The sequence below is a fragment of the Trachypithecus francoisi genome, unplaced genomic scaffold (genome assembly GCF_009764315.1).
Source record: "Trachypithecus francoisi isolate TF-2019V2 unplaced genomic scaffold, Tfra_2.0 Lachesis_group2, whole genome shotgun sequence".
NCBI lineage: Eukaryota > Metazoa > Chordata > Mammalia > Primates > Cercopithecidae > Trachypithecus > Trachypithecus francoisi.
This window is the reverse complement of record NW_022681465.1, coordinates 97,794,837-97,817,304: the sequence shown is the minus strand read 5'-3', so window position 1 is coordinate 97,817,304 and position 22,468 is coordinate 97,794,837. Positions and strand designations below refer to the sequence as shown.

Genomic DNA, 22,468 nt, shown 5'->3' with positions numbered 1-22,468 from the left:
AAGACAAGGTATGGAATGGGAGAAAATACCTGCAACTATATATCCAACAAAGGATCCATATAAAGAACTCTCAAAATTCAGCACTTACAAAAAAAAAAAATCCAGTTAGAAAATGGGCAAAAGAGATGAAGAGAATATACAGATGTTGAATAGCGCAGGAAAAGATGTTCAACATATTAGCCATTAGGAAAAGGCTACCATGAAATACCATATATTCCTTCTCTATAAGAATAGTTTTTAAAACAGTAAAAAAAAAAAAAAAAATTGCTGGCTAGGATGGGAAAAACTAGATCCCTCATACACTGCTGGTGGAAATGCAAAATAGTACAACCACTGTGGAAAACACTCTGGCAGTTTGTATCCCATACAATGCAGCAATCATACTCTTATACTTTATACCAGTGAAAACTGGGATGTTCACAGAAAAACCTCTACATGAATATTCACAGCTGCTTTGTTTCTAATAGACAAAAATTGACAACAATCCAGATGACCTTCAACATGAAATTATTCAACAAACTGGTAGTACATGGATGCCATGGAGTACTACTCAATAAAAATGAACAAATTATAGCTATAAGCAACAACTCTGGAATCTTCCAAGTAAAAAGCCAGTCCCAAAAGTCACATACTATATGATTCCATTCACGCCTTCATTCATTCATTCATTTATGAAACTGAGTCTTACTCTATCACCCAGGCTGGAGTGCAGTGGTGTAATCTCAGCTCACTGCAGCCTCAACTTCCTGGGATCAAGCAATACCCCCATCTTAGCCTCCTGAGTAGCTGAGACTGCGGGCACACACCACCACACCCACCTGATTTTTGTATTTTTCTAGAGACAATGTTTCACCATGTTGCCCAGGCTGGTCTTGACCTCTTGAGCTCAAGTGATCTGCCCGTCTCAGCTTCCCAAAGTGCTGGGATTACAGGCATGAGCTACCATGCCCAGCCTGATTCCATTTATATAACATTTTTGAAAAGACAAAATGCAAGGGGTAAAGGGAATATAGGAGGGAGATGGGTGTGGTAAAAAAAAAAAAAAAACAGGTGATCCTTGGGATGATCGAACTATTCTGTATCTTGACTACCAAAATTCCAATATCCTGGTTGTGAAATTATACTATAATTCTGCAAGATATTACCACTTGGGGTAACTGGATAAAAGATACACAAGACCTCATGGTAGTAATTCTTAAAACTGTATATGAATTTATAGTTATCTCAAAATAAAAACTTAATTTCAATGAGAAATCTGAAGAGAAACATATTTATAAACTGGTAGTAGAGAGATCTGAATTTTAACTTCATTTTTATTTTAAAAAGAAAATTAGCTAAGGCAACTAAAATATCCAAGAACAATTAGAAAACTACATAAAACAGTTTATATATTTAAGTTTTAAACTGAATGGCTAAGCAGTTTTTAAGTTATAAATCCAAAGACACTTTTTGAGAGAGGAGAAAAAGGGTGCAGTATTTGAAATATGGCAGGCAACATGGACCCAAAACAAATTACCAGCACCATAAAGGAGCTCCTAGATTTCCATCAGGCTCATCCTGGATGAAGAAATTTATGTGAAAATGAGAAATGACCAAGAACTTAAAAGCAGATTACAGGCATGTGATCAACATTTAAATGACGTTGGAAGAAACTGTGACTACTATAGAAACTAATGAAGAAACAGATAAAGAGATATATAAATCAATGAATATTCCAACATTCTTTGTCCATGGAGATGGTGTTATACTAGTTGCCTTCCACTGACAGCTGGCTGAAACAAGGAATTTATCCTGTATAAAAAATACAAGACTTGGTACAATGGCCTATTTAAATGTGTAAGACATTCAAATGAGAAACCTGCATACATTTTGAAATAAATGATTCCAGGATTCTTCCACTCCTGAACTGAGAAGATTTGCAAATAACTCACAACTTCCTAAGCTAAGAGGTATTTTTATTTTTCTCCAACTATTTCAATAAATGTGACCAAGATACCAAATTTTTTCAGGAGTTCATTTGCTCCATTGTTCTTACAATTTCTTTTTTTCTTTAAATTTGATGTTTGCTTTTCGATTAAAAAAAAAAAAAAACTATCAAGAGAGTAAAAACAAAACCCATAGAATGGGAGAAAATATTTGCAAATATAAAAAAATATATATAACTACTACAATTCAATAATTAAAAAACAACCCAATTCAAAAACAATGAAAGAATTTGAATAGTCATTTCTCCAAAGATACACAAATAGCCAACAAGTACATATGAAGATACTCGACATCTCTAATCATCAAGGAAATGCTAATCAAAACTATAATGAGGCCAGGTGCAGTGACTCACACCTGTAATCCTAAGACTCTGGGAGGCCAAGGTGGATCATATGAGCCCAAGAGTTCGACACCAGCCTGGCAAACATGGTGAAACTCCATCTCTACTACAAATACAAAAATTAGCACGGTGGCACATGCCTATAGTCCCAGCTACTTGGGAGGCTGAGGTGGGTGGATTGCTTGAGCATGGGAGGAAGAGGAGATTGCAGTGAGCCGAGACTGCACCACTGCACTCCGGCCTGGGTGATAGAGCAAACTCTGCCTCAAAAAAAAAAGCAAAAACCAACAATGACCATGATGAGATACCACGTCACACCCATTAGGACTGCTATTATCCAGGAAACAAAATAGCAAGTGTTGGTGAGGCTGTAGAGAAACTGGAACTCTTGTATACTTTTGGTGGAAATATACAGTAGTATAGCCACTGTGGAAAACAATATGGTGGTTCCTAAAAAAAAAAAAAATACACACACACACACACACACACACACTAAACATAGAATTACCATATGAGCCAGCAATTCCGCTTCTGTGTATATATCCAAAAGAAGTGAAAGCTGGGTCTCAAGGAGATATTTATCGACCCATGTTCATACAGCATTATTCACAATGGCTAAAATGGGGCATCCACCCAAGTGTCTACCCACAGATGAATGGATAAGCAAAATGTGGTATATACATACAATGGAGTATTATTTGATCTTAGGAAGGAAATTCTGACATATGCTAAAACACAGATGAACTTTGAGGACATTATGCTAAGTGATTTATGAGGTACTTAGAGTAGTCAAAATAATAGACACAGAAAGTTAAATGTAGCTGCCAGGTGCTAGGAGGCTTTGGGAGTTATTGTTTAATGTGTATAGAGTTAAAGTTTTGCAAAATGAAAAGAGTTCTGGAGATGAATAGTGGTGAAGGGTATACAATATGAATGTACTTAATACCACTGAAAAATGCACTTAAAAATGGTTATTTTATTTGTATTGTATCACAATAAAAAAGCTCAGAAGAAAAATATATAAATCCAAAGAAGGGAAATTTTAAACATTGTGGGGAAGTTTTAGTGGAAAAAATGGTACTTAAGTTGGACTTGATGGATGAATAGGATGTATAGAAAGAGGCCAACTAGGCCGGGCGCGGTGGCTCAAGCCTGTAATCCCAGCACTTTGGGAGGCCGAGACGGGCGGATCACGAGGTCAGGAGATCGAGACCATCCTGGCTAACACGGTGAAACCCCGTCTCTACTAAAAATACAAAAACTAGCCGGGTGAGGTGGCGGGCGCCTGTAGTCCCAGCTACTCGGGAGGCTGAGGCAGGAGAATGGCGTAAACCTGGGAGACGGAGCTTGCAGTGAGCTGAGATCCGGCCACTGCACTCCAGTCCGGGCGACAGAGCGAGACTCCGCCTCAAAAAAAAAAAGAAAGAGGCCAACTAAGAGCTGTAGAACAATGACTTAAAAAAAGTAATGATGGGAGACCTTCTACTTTCATTTAAATCATTTCTCAGAATAAAAACACACCTACATTCAAATTTCAGTTTTCCAGAAATTGTGAACATGGATTACCAAATGTTGATAAACATTTTTAAAGAAGTAATAACGTTAAAAATCTGCTTCCAAAAATTCAATATGGGTAATTTCAACAACAGTAATACATTATTCCCACAAATGTTGTCAGTAAAAAAGTAATCTGATCTCAGGTAATGCAAGTGCCTGATTAGAGTATTCCCAATTCCTCCTTCTCATCCCTTCTAACATTCCTGTCATTCATTTCACTCATCCATAAGCTGATTACACTGAACAGATTGTTGTCATTATCAGCAACAATCAGAGATATGTATATATTTGTCAAAACCCACAGAATGTACAACACAAAGAGTGAAGCCTAATATAAACAATGGACTTTAGCTAGTAATAATGTATCACTACTGGCTCATCAATTCTAACAAATATACTGCATGAATGCAAGATGTTAGTAATAGGGGAAATGGAGAAGGAGGAGGGTATGGGAATTTTTTACACTTCTTAATTTTTCTGTAAACCTGAAACTACTCAAAAAACGTAAAGTCTATTTTTTTTTTTTTTTTTGAGACAGAGTCTCGCTCTGTCACCCAGGCTGGAGTGCAGTGGCGTGACCTCAGCTCGCTGAAGCCTCCGCCTCCTGAGTTCAAGCCTCCTGAGTAGGTGGGATTACAGGCATGCACAATCACACCCCGGTTAATTTTTGGATTTTTAGTAGACACAGGGTTTCACCACGTTGGCCAAGCTGGTCTCGAACTCCTGACCTCAAGTAATTCGCCTGCCTCAGCCTCCCAAAGTGCTGGGATTACAGGCATGAGCCACCGCATCCAGCCTTAAGTCTATTTTTTAAAAACTTGAGATCAGGAAGAATTACACACTACTCTAAGGATAAATCTTTCTCTGCAACTTCTTGGCTCAAATATTGATGTAAACTTTTTTTGTAAATTAAGCTGTATCCAGTTATTTCTAAACTAAAAAATAATCATCTATAACAAACTGGTGTCCTCCAAAAAGAGGGTGGAAAAACAGGTCTATCAACCCAGAATTTCCTCACTTACATGAACCCAAAATTCTTTTTTTCTCTAACACCTATTAAAAATCTTTGGGAAATAGTATTACTCTAAAGAAACTGTACTCTTCAGAACATACCTAGGAAAATACTGGTATAACAACAACAACAAAAAAAAAACAGAGTCAGGAAACTTGGATTTATTTTTCTAATCTAAGTTATGACATTAATAAGCTAAATTACCTCCATATTTCACTTCTCCAACTGGTCTAACAGCTTCCTATTGTACTAATTAAAAAGAAAAAAAAAAGAGAGGGTACTCCAGACTAGTCATAACGCAGTGATACAGTGAGTATGAGGAAAACATCAGTATTCTGGGGAACACACCTATCATTTACACAAAATTATCTGTTAAATATATTACAAGAAAGAGGGCCGGATGTGGTGGCTCACGCCTATAATCCCAGCACTTGGGAAGCCCAGGCGGGCGCATCATGAGGTCAGGAGATCAAGACCATCCTGGCTAACACAGTGAAACCCTATCTCTACTAAAAATACGAAAAATTAGCCGGACGTGGCGGCAGGCGCCTGTGCCCCAGCTACTTGGGAGGCTGAGGCAGGAGAATGGTTTGAATCCAGGAGGCAGAGCTTGCAGTGAGCAGAGATCCTGCCACTGCACTCCAGCCTGGGCAACAGAGAGACACTCTGTCTCAAAAAATGTATCTTAAATGATGAATTGATGGGTGCTGACGAGTTGATGGGTGCAGCACACCAACATGGCATAAGTATACATATGTAACAAACCTGCACGTTATGCACATGTACCCTAGAACTTAAAGTATAATAAATAAATTTAAAAAAAAAATGTATCTTACAAGAAAGGGTAAGGTTAAGGTCAATGAAACACATGGGACAAAAATAAACCTTTGGGTATAAGTAGTGACAAAGATCCTTTTCCTTGTCACACATTTACATGTTTATCATACATGTAAATTATATCGAGGTTACTATAATAATCAAATAAAGGCCCAAAATAACTGTCATTTAATGATATACATAATTACAGTCATCACTCAGTATCTATGGGGTATTAGTTTCAGAACCCTCACATATACCAAAATCTGAGGATGCTCCAAGTATCCCTCACAAAAAATGGCGTTGTATTTGTATATAACCTATGCACATATATACCTTAAATCATTTCTCCCATATATCTTAAATCATCTCTAAATTACTTATAATGCCTGAAACAATATAAATGCTATATAAATAACTGCTATATTGTTATTTGTATTATTCTTTATTGGTTTTTGTTTGTTTGTTTTGGAGATGGAGTCTCACCCTGTTGCCCAGGCTGGAGTGCCGTGATGCAGTCTCAGTTCACTGCAACCTCTGCCCCCTAGGTTCAAGTGATTCTTCTGCCTCAGCCTCCCAAGTAGCTAGGGACTACTACTAGCCGCCACACCCGGCTAATTTTTGTACTTTTAGTAGAGATGGGGTTTCACCATATTGGCCAGGCTGGTCTCAAGCTCCTGACCTCGTGATCTACCCGCCTCAGCCTCCCCAAATGCCAGGATTACAGGTGTGAGCCACCATGCCCACCTATTGTATTTTTTTAATTGATTTTCTTCTCAAATTATTTTCAATTCATGATTGGTTGAATTCATGAGTACAAAATCCATACATATGTAACCCATGGATAAAGTGGGCCAGCTATATTAGTGTACATCACACTAAATACTAAGCAGTTCAAAGAAAATGTTTATAATTAGTATTAATTTCTTTTTTTTTTTGAGGCAGAGTCTGGCTCTGTCGCCCAGGCTGGAGTGCAGTGGCGCGATCTCGGCTCACTGCAAGCTCCGCCTCCCGGGTTCACGCCATTCTCCTGCCTCAGCCTCCTGAGTAGCTGGGACTACAGGTGCCCGCCACCGCGCCCGGCTAATTTTTTGTATTTTTGGTAGAGACGGGGTTTCACCATGGTCTCAATCTCCTGACCTTGTGATCCGCCCGCCTCGGCCTCCCAAAGTGCTGGGATTACAGGCGTGAGCCACCGCGCCCGGCCAATTAGTATTAATTTCTTAGAGATAAATAAAAAACTAGTTCAGGAACAACAAGGTTCAAAAGGCCGTTCTCATATGACTAATGACACCTTCAAGGGGCAGAAGAAGAGTAAAAGGGAGCAATTTCCACTTAAAGAATCAGTTCTGGGCGGGCGCGGAGGCTCACGCCTGTAATCCCAGCACTTTGGGAGGCTGAGGCGGGAGGATCACAAGGTCAGGAGTTCGAGATCAGCCTGGCCAATATGGTGAAACTCCGTCTCTACTAAAAATACAAAAATTAGCCAGGCATGATGGTATGCACCTGTAGTCCCAGCTAGTTGGGAGGCTGAGGCAGAAGAATCACTTGAACCCAGGAGGTGGAGGTTGCAATAAGCCCAGATCGCACCACTGCACTCTAGCCTGGGCGACAAAGCAAGACTCCATCTCAAAAAAAACACAGAATCAGTCCTAGCCTGGGCAACAGAGTGAGACCACATCCTGTGATCGCACCACTGACTCCAGCCTGAGTGACAGAGCAAGACTTGTCTCAAAAAAAAAAAAAAAAAAAAGATGTATTCCTGCTCATGAATCTATCACTATATACCTAGAAAATACAAGCATATCAACTAAAATACTAAAAGCAATTTTTCAAAAGTCATCACTAGAGTACAGTAGATAATAAATATGAAACTCAACTGCTTCCTTTAAATAACCAGATAATACAATTGATGAAATAGCCTCATAAAAACAGAAGCTGTTTCCCTCCCTCCAAAATGTTTTTAGAAATAAATGTAACAAAAATGTAAGTTTCTTAAAAATAACAAATATGCGTATCGACAAGAAACACAGATATGACAAGATGAAAATCATAAATGCCACTAAAGGGCATCAAACATCAAATAAATGGGAAATCTATCTTCCTAGAAAGAGATATGCTATTGCAAAGTTATCAATTATCTTCTAAATTAGTCTACAAATGCAGACCCTCTCAATCAACATACCACCAAGAATTATTTTTAGAAGTTGACAAAAATGATTCATGTCCACTTGGAAAATTCCTTTAGAAGTAGAGTAACAAAGCAGCACTTCCAGGTATTAAATATACAATGAAGGGGAGGGAGGTCAAAATAGCATAGTATCATAAAAAACACAACAAACAAAAAAAGAAAATCCTGACATAGTATAAATATATTTGGGGATTTACTACTGATAAAGGCAGTTTTTTAGAGGTAAAATGATTATATATGAAAACCACAGGTGGGTGCAGTGGCTCACACCTGTAATCCTAGTACTTTGGGAGACTCGAGGTGGAAGGATCACTCAAGCCCAGGAGCTGGAGACCAATCCTGGCAACATAGTAAGACCTCTATTTCTATAAAAAATAGAAAAATTAGCTCGGCGTGGTGGCATATACCTGTACTCTTAGCTACTCTCAGGAGGCTGACGTGAAAGGATTGACTGAGGCCAGGAGCTCAAAGCTGCAGTGCAGTGATGATGCCACTGCACTGCATGGGTGACAGAGCGAGACGAGACCCTTCTCCAAAAAAGAATAAAAAAGAAAAACATAACTGTGTCAAAATCACTGCACTCATACTGAAATTGAGCAATTATCTCCACAAATAACTTGTCCAACATAAATAATAAAAATACTGGATTTCTTCCATCCCCCTTTCACAGTTGCCTCAAGAATTACTAAGGAATGAAATATTTCACCTAAATGTACTTTATCACGGAATTAAAACTTGCCTTTTTACAGTTTGGAATTTTATCCCTTTAGAAATACTTCAGAAATTAATTGAACTGCAAAGACTTCTGGCTCAAAATGTTTGAACAAATGTTTACCTTAACTTCCTCACATACATGACATATGGAAACAAAACTAGTTCTCACTGTTAGAGATAAGTTACAAGTATGGAAAGGAAGGGGAAAAAAAAAACAACTTAAGAGTGAACCTTGTGGTGCTGGATTAGAATTGCATAATAGAAATATGCAGATGCTCCTCGATTTACAATGGATTTACATTTGGATAAACCCAATATTTAAGTCAAAAGTATCATAGGCTGAAAATGCACTTAGTACCCCAATAAAACCCCTGGTAGAGTCAAAGAAGTATAAATCAGGGACCATTGTATATATTTATAGATATATAAATAAAAATAGATGTAAATATGTGTAAGTACATAAAAGTATTTCCTAGCTTTACATATGAAGAAGGCCTGAGAGTAGCAATACCCGAAGAGCAACAATGAACACAAGCCCCCAGATCATGGCTTCTAAGTACCATCTTCCACTAAAAACAATCAGGAAAAGTAGAAGATACGTTAGAACATCTAATTGTGCTAAAACAACAACAACAACAACAAAAAAGCAGTGCTCAAAAAAGGAAGAGATATCAAAAACAAAAAAGAAAATAAGCCAGGGGGTTCTCACTGGCCAATCAAGAACAATTTGAGCACCAAAATAAATAATAATGGATTGTGTCCCTGTGAAGATAAACCTAGGTACATGCAAATAAGTGAATTCAAAATATGACAAAACAAAATATTTACATAGTTTCAAAGCACCTACCACAAAATATTAATTAATTACAAACGGAAAGAATACCTTAAAAAGGGCAAGTCTGGCAGCCACAACTTTAAAAATCACATAAAGTGAATACCATAACAGGAGAAACTGAAATTGCCTGCTACCTGATAAGATGTAATAAGAAGAATGCAGCATCACTTTTATGATAGCCCTGTCAAAGATCTAATCATAAAAATCTAATCAAAGATCTAATCATGAAAAATATCGCACAAATGAAAATTGAGGGGTATTCTACAGAATAACTAGACCTGTTATCTTCAGATCTTCAAAAGTGCCAAGGCCTTGAAAGAAAAGAGAAAGAAATTATTGTAGATTGAAGGAGAATGAAGAGATGACAACAAAATGTAACACATGATTCTAAATTGGAATAGTTTGCTGTAAAAGACATTATTGTGATAATTAATGAGGTTCAGATGTTAGTAATATATTCAAGTTAACTTTCTGATTTTGATGGTAATTATGTCATTATATGCAAGAGGATGTCCTTGTTTTTAAGAAATAAACATTAAAATATTTAGGGGTGACGGGCTGGGCGCAGTGGCTCACGCCTGTGATCCCAGCACTTTGGGAGGCCGAGGCGGGGGGATCATGAGGTCAAGACATCAAGACCATCCCGGCTAACACAGTGAAACCCTATCTCTACTAAAAATACAAAAAATTAGCCGGGCATGGTGGCAGGCGCCTATAGTCCCAGCTACTCGGGAGGCTGAGGCAGAAGAATGGTGTGAACCTAGGAGGCGGAGCTTGCAGTGAGCCAAGATGGCACCACTGCACTCTAGTCTGGGTGACAGAGTAAGACTCTGTGTCAAAAAAAAAAAAAAAAATTTAGGTGACGACAGGGCATCATGTTAGCAACTCAGTCAAATGGTTCAGGGAAAAAAAATGTTCAAACTTTTCCATATGTTGGTCATTGTTTCAGAAATTAAAATTTAATTTAAAAATATCTATAGCAGTGCTGAAAACCTGGGAAGGGTATACCTACAGGTAAGAACAGAAAGGAATTTATAAAGAATACAAAGTAGATTGGGGTCGGGGAAATAACAAAATGCAATATACTTGAGGAACCAGATACCCAAAACAAGAAAGTGGCATCTCCAAAAAAGATGAGTTTTCTTAGCAAGCAGGATTAAGAGAAGTATATACTGAGCAGTCAGCCAGAGAGTAAAACCATAGTAGAACACTGTGCAGCTAAAGCCTCTAGTACAGCTCTACGTACGTAGAAGGTGTGACACTTGGACAGCCTGAGTATGAAAAAACGAGACTGCCTCCTGAGGAACAGTAAGCACCTGTAACAAAAAGTCAAGCTACGCACATACCTTCAAAGAGAAACTCATTAAATATTTCTCCCTTTCCTCTTCTAAGCAATCACCAAAGCCAGAAGAAGGATTCATTGGGCTGGGAACATACATTTAAAAAACTAATACAGTGGAGACTACTAGGTCATCATATAAAACTTTGACTACTATGAAAATCTAGTATTGGAAGAAAACACAAAAAGCATGACAGATACACCAAAAGCACAGTAAGATCAAATTTTCTGTAGTGTTAGTAGAATAAACAAAAGACAATGTTAAAAGAACATCTCAGAGATTAAAGGTTACATGTAGACCAAAAATAAAGCTAAAAAACCAAAATTGGGCCAGGTGCAGTGGTTCATGCCTATCTATAATCCCAGCACTTTGGGAGACCAAGGAGGGAGGACTGCTTGAGACCAGGAGTTCAAGACCAGCCTGAGCAACAAAGTAAGAACCCATCTCCACAATAAAATAAAAACATTAGCTGGACATGGTGGTGCACGCCTGTAGTCTCGGCTGAAGGTGAGATGACAGGACAGCTTGAACCCAAGAGTTCAAGGCTGCAGTGAGCCATGAGTATGCCACTGCACTCCACCCTGGGCAACACAGTGAGATCCTGTCTCAAAAAAATAAAAATAAAAATCAACTTCTATGAATAACAAGAATTCTTAGAAACTCTATTCCAGGCCGGGTCCGGTGGCTCAAGTCTGTAATCCCAGCACTTTAGGAGGCCGAGACGGGAGGATGACGAGGTCAGGAGATCAAGACCATCCTGGCTAACACAGTGAAACCCCATCTCTACTAAAAACTACAAAAAAAAACTAGCCGGGCGAGGTGGCGGCACCTGTAGTCCCAGCTACCCGGGAGGCTGAGGCAGGAGAATGGCGTGAACCTGGGAGGCAGAGCTTGCAGTGAGCTGAGATCCGGCCACAGCACTCCAGCCTGGGTGACAGAGCGAGACTCCACCTCAAAAAAAAAAAAAAAAGAAACTCTATTCCAAAAACAAGTAACAAAATAACTGAAAACAAATGAAAATCAAGTAAGTGGGCTAAAAGATCAAGCTTCAACACTCCCAGAATCCAATACGAAAGACAAGAAAAAAAATTAATTAATGAAAGTTCCATAAATCCCAACTTCCACCTAAGTTCTTGAAGTGCAGTCCGTAGGCCCTGGAAGTCCACAGTCTCTGGAAGTCCCTGAGACACTTTCAAGGAATCTTCCAGGTCAAAACTGTGTTTATAATAATATTGAGATGACATTTTTCCCTTTTCCATTATATTTACATTTTACACTGATGTTGCAAAAGCAATGGTGGATAAAACAGCTAACACCTTTACAAGAATAAAGGCAATGCCTTCAAGCTGCACTAGCACCACTACATATTCCCAGGTTTATTTTATTTTATTTATTTATTTATTTTGAGACACAGTCTTGCTCTGCCGCCAGGCTGGAGTGCAGAGGCACAATCTCAGCTCACTGCAACCTCTGCCTCCCGAGTTGAAGCAGTTCTCCTGCCCCTGCCTCCTGAGTAGCTGGGATTACAGGCGCCTGCCACCATGCCCAGCTAATTTTTTGTATTTTAGTAGAGACAGGGTTTCACCATGTTGTCCATGGTCTCGATCTCCTATCCTCATAATCTGCCCACCTTCCCCTCCCAATGTGCTGGGATTACAGGCGTAAGCCACCGTGCCCAGCCATTCCCAGGTTTATTTCTAAATGCCACTTAAGAGTATCTTTAATAAAGATATTTTGTTTCTGTAGCTACTGTATAATGAAATATGTCAACATTTCTTAAATATGTTTAACTCAATGAACCCATATTTTCCAAATGATCAAATGCACGCTGTTACAAAATCATGAATGGGTAAAAGATTTATCCGAAGTACAAGATAAACTAATGGATTTTAAGGTAACGACAAGAAATAAAAAATTCACCGACATGGTCTCAGATTCAACATTGCCACAAATCTTTAAAAAAGTTACTGGTTACCAAATTTTGACATAACTACTTGTCAAATTTTGGTCTCAAAGAGTATCTACAATTATCCAAAAGAGTATGAAAATATTCCTCCCTTAGGCTGGGGAGGCCCAGGCGGGCAGATCACCTGAGGTCAGGAGTTCAAGACCAGTCTGATCAATATGGAGAAACCCCGTCTCTACCAAAAACACAAAATTAGCCAGGTGTGGTGGTCCATGCCTGTAATCCCAGCTACTCAGGAGGCTGAGGCAAGAGAATCGCTTGAACCCGGGAGGCAGAGGCTGCGGTGAGCCGAGATTGCACCACTGCACTCCAGCCTGGGTAACAACAGCAAACTCCATCTCAAAAAAAAGAGAAAATCTTTCTCCCTTTTCCAACCAAATACCTATATAAGACTGGATTTTGTTCATACACTTCAACCAAAAGAACATATTGTAACAGATGGAGTGAAGAAGCAGATATGACAATCGAGCTGTTTTCTATTAAGCCAAACATAAGAGACTTGCAAAAATATAAAACATTGCCACTCTTTTTGCTAAATATTTTACAAAACAATTATATTTTTATTAAAACAATGTTACATTGGCCGGGCGCGGTGGCTCAAGCCTGTAATCCCAGCACTTTGGGAGGCCGAGACAGGCGGATCACGAGGTCAGGAGATCGAGACCATTCTGGCTAACACGGTGAAACGCCGTCTCTACTAAAAAATACAAAAAACTAGCCGGGCGAGGTGGCGGGCGCCTGTAGTCCCAGCTACTCAGGAGGCTGAGGCAGGAGAATGGCATGAACCTGGGAGGCGGAGCTTGCAGTGAGCTGAGATCCGGCCACTGCACTCCAGCCTGGGCGACAGGGCGAGACTCCGTCTCTAAATAAATAAATAAATAAATAAATAAAACAATGTATTAACGTGCAATAGCTTAGTATTTTCAAACAAATTAATTTTTTAAAATTTCTGTTTTGAGTCAAACCAAAAAGTTTGAGAACAGCTGCCTTAGGGCTATTACTATTTCTTGTAATTATGCCATATTATAACAGAGTGAACCCTCCCACAGACAAATGAAATGTACAAGGCACTTAGCCTCAAAGTAAGTTGTCCCAGATTACTTTCTAAGTTATTCAGTTGTCTTTCCATTTTTTTATTGCTTCACTGTAACATCACAGGTCATAACCTCATAATGGTGTAAATGTACCTTTCTCACCCCTTCTGGGACACCAAAGAACCAAAAACAGCTCATTATGTACATAAGTAAATGGGCTCTGAATAATAATGGCCCTAAAAGTGAAGTCCCCAGACTGTTATACCTGTTTTGATTAAGGAGATAACATTTTTTATTTTCTAGTTTTTCTACTACATTCAATATGTTTTTAAAGCTATAATAACCTCCAGATAAGTAGAGTCTTATTAAGTGAATTTTTAGATATTCTTCTTTTCTATTGTCTTCCACACTATCACTGAAAGCCTGGGAAGGCCTTCATTCGATGGTATCTGAAACAAAATTTGAAGTGACAAAAATAGAGTGATAGAGTACCACTGGGCTTATTTCATGAAATCAAAGAAAGATAATTTCAAATTTTTAGGGATTCTGCAACAGAGAAGACATCTAACTTGAAAGGTAGGACAGAGAGGAAAGTACAGAGAAGAAGGAACAGAGAAATAAATCTGTATGTTTTAAGAGGCCAAAAGTATAATAAAACAAGAAGGTAGAGAGGATTACAAAGTCTTAATACATAAGAATAAATAACAACCTGGTATTATCTTAACAATTTTGAGAACACTAAAGAGAAAATGGAAAACTGAGAAAACAAGTATAAAACAAAGCAATGGCCAGGCGGGGTGGCTCATGCCTGTAATTCCAGCACTTTGGGAGGCCCAGACGGGCGGATCACGAGGTCAGGAGATCAAGACCATCCTGGCTAACACTGTGAAACTCCGTCTCTACTAAAAATAAAAAAATTAGCTGGGCATGGTAGTGGGCGCCTGTAGTCACAGCTACTCGGGAGGCTGAGGCAGGAGAATGGCATGAACACGGGGGAGGCGGAGCTTGCAGTGAGCCGAAAACTTGCCGCTGCACTCCAGCCTGGGCAAAAGAGCAAGAGTACATCTCAAAAAAACAAAACAAAACAAACAAACGCAATATACTGATAAATATCAAGTTAAAATACTGGCATGTACACTTAGTTGAAATGCAAGGGGGATATTCAGAATTAAATGGGCTGTTAAAATAAGATCCCATAAATTTTTTCTACTGCATGTTTTGAACAGTTTTTTGAGGTGATAAACATAGACTAACACAGTTTGGAAAAGAGGGAAATGGCAAAATATAATTAAGAACAACCAGCTGAACACAGAAAAAATAGGCTAGGTAAATGAAGCTAACTATAAATATAGGAAGCTAAGGAATCAGAAGAGAAAGCTGAATAGCAGCTAGGTTTCTTTTTTACAATTAGGAAAGGTGAATCTGAAAAATGGGAGTTATCCATAAGCCAGGCTCAGTGGCTCACGCCTCTAATCCCAGCACTTCGGGAGGCCGAGGTGGGCGGATCACCTGAGGTCGGGAGTTCAAGACCAGCGTGGTCAACATGACAAAACCTGCCTCTACTAAAAATACAAAACTTAGCTAGGCGCAATGGCGCGCACCTGTAATACCAGCTACTCGAGAGGGGGAGGCAGGAGAATCACTGGAACCTGGGAGGTGGAGGTTGTGGAGTCAAGATTGTGCCACTGCACTCCAGCCTGGGCGCAGAGCAAGACTCTTGAAGAAAAAAAAAAAAAAAAAGGAAAGGAAAAGACAAAGACATCTTTAGAGGTTTATAATAGAGATGTATTCCCAGAAAAAGAAAACGCAAGCAAGCATGTAACAGATTCGAGAAATGAATGAGCAAGGCAAAGTGTCAAAATGCAGGCAGCCAAGTAGGGTTTGTAAGGAGAATCTGGATAAGCAGCAATTACGGAAAAAAAAAAAAAAAAAAATAGAAATTGCTACCCAGCATCACTAAAATTCTGCATAATCCCAAATACTGCCATAATCTATTTCCAAAACAAAAGCAGCTTAAAGTCTAAATCATATTATCCATAAGCAATTATTTCAAATAAGTAATTTTGAAATACATACCTATTTTCTGAAATTTTTAAGCGTATTTCTTAGAGGGTACTATTTACTAACAGTTCAATACCAACAATGTCTAAAACAATCAATTTTAGAGAGTTACCAACGATATATGTGAAATGTATCTATAGTTATCACTTCATTAAGAAAGAGCATACAATGAAAATTTGGTTTCCATGTTCGTACCTCTATAAGTTTTTTATACATAAAGTTTACAAGAGTTTGATCTCAAATGGCAAGGAGACTTCATAACATAAGTACTACTTGAATCAGCTGAAGTGCTGAAAATTCATGATTACCTTCAATAAACAGAGCCTTTAAGTGTGCATTTTGTGCAACATACACTTTGGAAGTACTCTCTATTTGCCAATTTAATCTTAGAAAATCCACACCATACTAAGAAGAATATCCAAATTTTGAAGCCATTTAAAAATATTTTAACTGATGACTGTTCTTTTAACCTCTTTTCAAACCTTTGTCACAGTTTAAACAAGGCTTCAAAAATACTTATAGTTTGACAGTAGTATAAAACCTAAAATGTAAGTTAATTCAGTGATAAACTAACAGAATTCCAAGAAAAATACAAGTACATTATGCCTTGTTGAGGAGAAAAAAAGAAACACAAAGGTCAACACCTCACTTTATAAAATGTGTTGTCTGCACCGAAAAAAAAATCAAGAACTAAATCTAAAAATAGAGGTTTAAAGTCATTTTCAAGTGCTACAATACTCTTTTTATACAAAATTTACTAATAAATAACCATCTTCATAAAGCGATAATTCTCTATAAAGGACTTGCTCTATTAAGGTTTTGTTGCTTTTAAAGCCAAGTATAAGCCATATAAGGAAACTGAAGTTCAATGCCATTTATTTTGTTCAGTTCTTTCAAATGCCCAAGAATAAACTCTTTTGCAGCCTAATGATACGTTCCAAAATCATAAAGTATACAAGTTATGCACTTTAAATTCTTTGATAAAGCTAGTTTGACTTAACAGGAATTACTCGATGGTTCACAAATCTTAACAACAATGAAAAAAAAAATCTCCTGAGACCATGCCCTGGGGAGGAAAAAAAAAATCAAAACTACAGTAATTAATAAAAGACTGCCTTTGGAGATGTACTTAATGAAGCTGAAGTAGCAAAGAACAAATTGTGAAATAATTTGATCCTGATCTTTAAAACCTATTTTTTCTCTTTGAACTAAAGAAAATCAACTCTCTCTTCGGGTTTCCGGTCATTACGTGAGACGGTATAGGCGATCTAAACATCAATATATATTCAGGATATACCTACCAACAGGATACCAAATTTATTCAATATATATTCAAAACTACAGTATTGCATTTCACCTCCCTGCACCGCAAAAGTACTGGGAAAAAAAGCTAAACAGAAAAAGACTAAAACACCACTGAAAAAAAGTTTGGGTTTGCTGCTATCAAAACTAGTCCCCATTGGTTCAGAAGTGTTCATAGCTCTGACTGGTGGAATGTCTGCCATGCTTCATGAATGCTGCCCCCACAGATGTAGGCAGAACCTATCACTATTTATGCAGAACCGACCAAAAACATTTGGGCCAACACAAAAATGTAAATACCATACTACTCAAAAAGCACAGCTTTTTATCACAATCACTGTGATTCCCTTGAAAATCGTTTCAAGCGTTTTACTTCCCTTCCCATATAGTCTGTGGTGAACTGCACAGAAGTCCTATCAAATGTCTTACAGGTTGTTATTGTTGTTTAATTATGTCTCTCTCTTTATTATTAGTCCTTACTCCTTTTTTCTTCGTAATGGATCAGTTACAAGAAAAGTCTAGTCGATACTTGCTTTCAATTAATTAAACAAGTTATACGGCGCTAAACGTCTGAAAAAAAACAATTACACATAACTAAAGAAATATATTACCCTGAAAAACAACTAAGAATGGCAAGATCTTTTGGTTTCTAAAATCTAACTAAATATACTGATCAGAGCTGGAAATAAAAAAATAAAAACCTCTATATACGATTAACGCAAGCGCCAATATAATCGGTATGATTATAAACAAACGCGGCAGCCATCTCAATAACAGCAAATCAGTCGCTGCAGCGACCAAACTTTCTTCTCAAACAGAAGGTGCCAGGCTGAGCAACTTAATATACACTCTATACGTTCCAGAAAGCCAAAACTTCTGGCCCCTGTGAACAAAGGCACTCCTCCTTCGGCTTGCTGAAAACTTTTTGTCCCACCGCATTCTTACAACCTCTTCCAAAAAATCCAAAGTCCAGATGGTGGGTCGGGGACGGGGGAGGGGGAGACAGGGGTTGCAGTTCGATTATTTAGCCCCTCAATTATTATCCGCTTCGATATGAAAAGAGGAGGATTTAGGGTAACTTGGAGGAAAGTGAAAAACACTAAAGGATCATCTCTTTTCCGAGTCACAAAGTCCCATGAACTTTGTGACTCAGAGACACTTTTCGTGAAAATTACCTTTCGGCGGGACAGCGTCTCAGGGCAGCTTTTTCAAGGCTTCGCTTGACATGATTTCCTTCCCTTCATTAGTCACTTTGGATCCAGCTGAATTTCTCTCTCGGGTGAGAGCGGATGTGGACTGGCCTCCCGCAGAAGAGTAGGTGGCTTTGGTGGGGGTTGGGGTGCGGGCTGGCTTCCTGGTCTCTAGTTTTGCAGGAGTTTCCCAGCCCCAACTAGGATCTCCGCCGAAAAAAAAAAAAAAAACTTTTCACTCGTGACACTGCCCGGAATTGCAGTGCGAAACTCACTTCCTGCCTTGGCGAGAAGCAGAATCCAGCTCCGTCCAGGGGAACCCGGAAAACCAGCTCAGCGCACACCGGGGAGGGGGAGGGGAAGGGACAGCCGCCGGGAACCTCGGGCTCCGGGCAACCGCCGCGCCCCGCACACCGGACGGCAGCGGCACCCGGCCGGCGGGGACTAGGACGCTGCCCGGGCGCTCGGCGAGCCTCGGCCGCGCTAGGCCGCCACCGCTTCCTCTCCGCCGCCCCCAGAGCCGGGCGGCAGGGTTATTGTCTCGATAGAGCTTGCCGCGCCCTTCGTCCGCGACGCCGCTGCCGCCGCCACCCGGAGCCGGAGCCGAGGAGTCGGGCAGGCTCAATGGCGGCCCCCTGCCCGGGCCGTCCGACGGGCCGTCCGTCCTTCCGTCCGTCCCTCCCCGCTTTCCCTACTCGCCCTCGAACCCTCTTCTCCCTCTCCCGTTTTCCCGCTGCCGTCCCTCCGCTGCCCTGCTAGTTCTCCTTCCCCAGCGGCGGTGGCTCCCCGAGACGCGCAGGGGGCGGGAGCAGGCAGCAGCTCTGTCTTCTCACGAGCTTGCGGGGCCGCGGCAGGGGCCGAGACTGCGTCCCGCGCCGCCGCGCCACATTCACTCGGGCGAGAGACCGCGAGGGGAGGGAGGATGGAGGGAGCGGAGAGAAAGGAGGAGGAATGGGGCAGGGGCGAAGGGGAGTTACTGCCTCACAAGCCGCGGCGGCAACAGCGCCACCGCCCCGGCCGCGACGGGTGAAGAGGCTGCGCGCCGCGGCTCCGCGGCGGGGGCGGGGGCGGGGCGGTCTCCCGCCGGCTTCGCCCCAACCGCCAACAGCCGGGCAGGAGGCCGGCGCGGGCCAGTCAGCGCGCGCGGGGGCGGTGCGGGCCGACGTCGGCGGCGGGGGGCGGTGGGCCGGGGGCTGTGGGAGGGGCAGCCGGCGGCCGCGGGTTCCCGTGAAAGGCGAGGCGTGAGGCCCGCTCCGGCCCAGGGTACCCGAGGCCTGCCTGCCCCTTCCCACCCCCTCCCCGACCCCGCACTCCCCCACTTCTGAGCCCCCCAAGGTGGGGAACGCTGGCGACGCTGACCCTGCTGTCTGCTAGCGGCCCCGCGCCCAGCCAGGGAGATAGAGAGCCCACAGGCCTCCGCCGCCCCGGCCGATGGAGTTTCTTTGTACGACAGTAATCGGTGCACAGGGGTTGTTGGAGTCCAGCCCTGATTTGAAGGCAGCAGGTATCTCTTGCAGCTGCAGCACTCCACCTTCCTCTAATGGCACGCTCAGGTCGCAGGAAACCACAGCGGCAGCGTGGCGCAGCTTCCCACGCCCGCCCTTCGAGCTTGTTCCCCAACGGCGCAGCTCAGCCTCCTCCAAGTCCCAGCCTGACACCGGCGGGGAGACAAAGCTGGCGCTGGGAGGGGGAAAAGGGCCCGCGAAATGGCCTCAAGATCGTGCCTTTGTTAGAGGAAACATGGGTACGCTCCGATGCGACGCAGGCTTCCAACCCCAGCGGTTCGGTGGTGGTGCAGTCGTTGAATTGCGCTGGCCCTAATAATTCAGCCTGGCAGGGTTTGCGTTTATTGCGGAGAGAGACTCTTAAGCATTCTGTCAACACATATGGCAAATAGAAAGCCTCAACCATAACATTGTACAGTTTTTGCAGTTCTTGCTTTAAATATGTTCACAGAAAAGACGGCCTTGTTTTACCCAGAGAAGGAGCGTATAGCGGAGCAAACCATTCGCCACCCCCATTCTCTGCTGTACTTAACTGTGTACAATGATGATAATTAGCCTCTGGGTCCCTGAAGTCCCTGGTTCAGTTCTTCCGTCTGTATTCCAGAGATAATTATTTATTATCAAGTTTGAATAAAGAGCTATATCCCCTACAGACCCTTTTTTTTTTTTTTTTTTTTTGGCTTGCCAATGGAAAGAGTGCGTAAATTCCACCAAGTAATTATTTATCAAAATGAGTTGACATTAGTTACAAACACTTGAAATAACGCCGAAGATATTCAAGTTATTTTATTTAGATTGGGAGCATTTTTAACTACTTGAAGAACTGCTGGAATTAATACAGGTATTAGGTTATTTAGCATAGAGCAGAAGTTGAAGATTTACAGGTAGTACTGAAGTGTTCAGATATATTCAGTGCTGAATTAGAGGTAATAGTATTCGCTGGAAGCTAGGAAATGACAGCAGCTATGCCAGTGTTACCAAGCTGGATATCTATTTTATGTGAAAATGAATCTTAACCATTGCATAAAAAGCTAAAGTTAGCATATTGTACAAGCTATTTGTAATCATCGCTAGGAAGATTTCTTGCTCCATTTTCAAAAACCGCTTTGTGTCTGATCAGAACTCAGTGGCATAGCTCTGAACTGAAAGGGTCACTCTCCTAAAGCATCCCAGGATGGAATATCTCCCATACTAGTGGAAAACCAGCTAGATTCTGGGATTCCAGTGTTGCCTCTAATTTCAGGTTGATTCAAGACCCCTTTAAATGTAATGCCATAGATTCGAGTAAACCTAACCCTCCTCTCAAAACTTAAACAACTGATCAGGTCACTGCTTTAGGCTAAGACTTGCCCTGATCCTAACCTTTTTAGAATTTAAACTCATACTCAGGACCAAGCTGGCAGACTAGAAAAGTACTTATAACTAAAAACCCTCCAACTCACCTGAAATTCTGCCATTAGAGTGTTATCCCTTTAAGTAGTTTTTTTCTCTAGCACAAAACCATAATCCTGGGAAAAGTCATATTTTAAGCCTTGTTAGTCATTTATACCTAATTCATCAGGTTGTTTCCCTAAAACAGCTTTTGCTGGAAGGGAAAAATAGAGATAACGTGCTGAGGCTGAGTTGATAGGAGAGGGAAATGTAGTCTCATTCCTTGGAGCGATATATAGAGAGTAGAGGATTACAGGAAATAAAAGGACTCTTTTGATGGCTAAATAAGTCCTGCTTACTCATACTGTGAGAATGAGCCCCCTAATACACTGGCCTTAAGAGGATGGAATCCGGCCGGTTGCGGTGGCTCACACCTGTAATCCCAGCACTTTGGAGGCTGAAGCGGGAGGATTGCTTGAGCCCAGGGGTTCAAGATCAGCCTGGACAACATGGCAAGACCTTGTCTCTACAAAAAAAAAAAAAAAAAAAAAGGATGGAATCCAGGCTACACTTATCAATATAGTTGACCCTTGAATAATATGGAATTTAGGGGCACCGGCCAACTATGTGAGCATATAACATTTGACTCTCCCAAAATTGAACAACTGCTAATAAGCCTACTACTGACCAGAAGCCTAACTGATAAAACAGTTGATTAACACATTTCTTGTATCTTATATGTATTATTTACTGTCTTCTTACAATAAGTAGAGAAATAAATGTTATTAAGAAAATCATAAGGACGAGAAACTACATTCACAGTAATGTCAATACCATAAGTTTACATTGTCTCTTTACAAGATGAATTGTCCTAAATAGCAGACCTCAGTCTATGGTACATATCAAGCAGTTCAACTTTTTCTTGTACTGTCATGACTTTGCTTCCTGGGAACACTTCCAGCATCACCAGTGGCACTTCGTATAGAAGCCATAGTGTTATTAAAGTTTTGCAGTATTGCACTAAACATGGTGGAAAATATGTGAGAACCATGAGAGATAACTTTTTACTGCAATATGCAATTTACTGGAGAGATGAACTGCTCACTCAGAGATGATTAGCATTACACAGCTTAAAGCAAATACTGGCAACACTTAAGTTTGCTGCAATAGCACCAAGAGGTGGCTACGAAATTATTACAGCAGTACAGTTTGTATGACAGTTAATTTTATGCAGTTATGATTTAATAC

At 40.8% G+C, this 22,468-nt stretch overlaps 2 protein-coding genes across 8 annotated transcripts in view; both read right to left on the bottom strand.

The window, feature by feature from the left end:
• Nucleotides 1–18,436, bottom strand: part of LOC117065199 (U6 snRNA-associated Sm-like protein LSm8) — a 31,110-nt gene extending 12,674 nt beyond the window's left edge. The window contains exon 1 of the mRNA XM_033179726.1: nt 18,330–18,436. The gene's annotated coding sequence lies outside the window, so the exon portion shown is untranslated. The remainder of the gene's footprint in view (nt 1–18,329) is intronic.
• Nucleotides 1–18,577, bottom strand: part of ERBIN (erbb2 interacting protein) — a 145,618-nt gene extending 127,041 nt beyond the window's left edge. For 3 of the 7 annotated variants that reach the window (XM_033179725.1, XM_033179719.1, XM_033179724.1), the window contains exon 1: nt 18,330–18,462. The gene's annotated coding sequence lies outside the window, so the exon portion shown is untranslated. Of the gene's footprint in view, nt 1–18,329 lie in introns of all 7 variants that reach the window. The other 4 variants (XM_033179721.1, XM_033179722.1, XM_033179723.1 and 1 more) reach the window with 3 other exon arrangements.
• Between the last annotated feature and the right edge of the window lie 3,891 nt (nt 18,578–22,468).